The following is a 1,646-nucleotide window of genomic DNA, read 5'->3' on the forward strand; positions in this document are numbered from 1 at the left end:
TTTAATGGGCCTTAGTGGAAAGAGAGGAGGGGCTGCCAGGGCAAGCCGCATGCCCCCTCCCCCTCTGGTCCGAATTGGACTAGGAAGCACTACTAGGGAAAAGCCTAGCAGTAGCGCGGGTTTTGGGTGTATGAGTAGCGCGGGCGCCCGCGCTACTGATACGGCGCCACAGCTAACTTGTAGCAGTAGCATGTGTTGACACGCGCTACTACTATACATGGTTAGCTGTAGCGTGCGTTGTTGTACAACGCTACTGCTAATTATCTGTGGCGGGTCTTATACCCCGCGCTACTACTATTACTTTCAAAAGCAAAAAAAATATCTCGATCCCGTGCGTGTTGTCAATGGCAGCAGTTGTTCGATCCAGTGATGGTTGGGGTCGCCGGAGGCATGAACGAGCAGCGGCAGACCAGATCCGACGGTGGCTGTTGGAGGAGGGCCTGTTTCCATGGAAGAGCAAGGCAGCGGCGTGGGGCTCCTCTTCCCGACCATGCCAGATATGGTCGTCCATGGTGACTACCTGCACGGGCATGGACATGGGATTGTGAGTCAAACCAGAGGGAGAGAGAGAGAGAGAGAGAGAGAGAGAGAGAGAGAGAGAGAGAGAAAGAAAACCGAGGGAGAGAGGAAGGAGATGGAGGGACTAGCGGGGCTGGTCACCGGTGCTTAGGTCTCCGGCATGGTGGCGCGAGGCGGCGGCCTCCTAGATGTCGGTGGAAGACCGGCGAGCTCCTAGATGCCGGTGGCATGAGGAGGTGCCCTCTTTCGGTGCCATGGAGGAGGAGGGGCACATGGGCAAGAGGTCAATGTGAGAACGTATGGAGAGAGAGAGAGAGAGAGAGAGAGAGAGAGAGGAGGGAGTGGCGGAAGAGAGGAGGGAGTGGCGGAAGAGAGGAGGGATTTGGGGGAGGGGGAGGTCGACGGGTGGGGAAAAGGTGGTGGGTGCGGATTAGCAGTAGCGCGGTACGTAAAACATGCTGCTGCTAAGAAAGTAGCAGTAGCACGCTTTCGGTACAAGCGCTACTGCTAACCAGAACCAAAAGTGTGCCCGATTTGAAAATTAGCGGCATCGACCTCCGAAAAACCGCGCTACTGCTACAGCTATAGCAGTAGCGCGGCTCGCGGCACCGCGCTGCTGCTAAATGGAGTTCGGTGGGCATTGTCGGTCCATATTTGTAGCAGCGTGGGTTACGCCGAGCGCGCTACTGCTAAGCACTTGTCAGTAGCGGGTTTTCCACACCCGCGCTACTGCTAATTAGCAGCAGCGCTCCTTTTTGAGCCGCGATGCTGCTAAGATTCTGTGTATAGGGTTTTCCCTAGTAGTGAAGGGGGGGCGGTGCCCCCTTTCCTTCTCCCTCTTTCCTCCTTCCTTCTCCTACTCCTACTACATGTAGAGGGGGAAATCCTACTCCCGCTGGGAGTAGGACTCCCCATGGGGCGCGCCATAGGAGGGTCGGCCCTCCCCCTCCTCCACTCCTTTATATACGGGGGAGGGGGCACCCCATAGACACACAAGTTTATCATTGATCTTTAGCCGTGTGCGGTGCCCCCCTCCACCATAATCCACCTTGATAATATCGTAACGGTGCTTAGGCAAAGGCTTGTTCCGGTAGCAACATCATCACCATCATCTCGCCGTCGTGCTG

The sequence above is a fragment of the Triticum dicoccoides genome, chromosome 7A (assembly GCF_002162155.2).
Source record: "Triticum dicoccoides isolate Atlit2015 ecotype Zavitan chromosome 7A, WEW_v2.0, whole genome shotgun sequence".
Classification (NCBI taxonomy): domain Eukaryota; kingdom Viridiplantae; phylum Streptophyta; class Magnoliopsida; order Poales; family Poaceae; genus Triticum; species Triticum dicoccoides.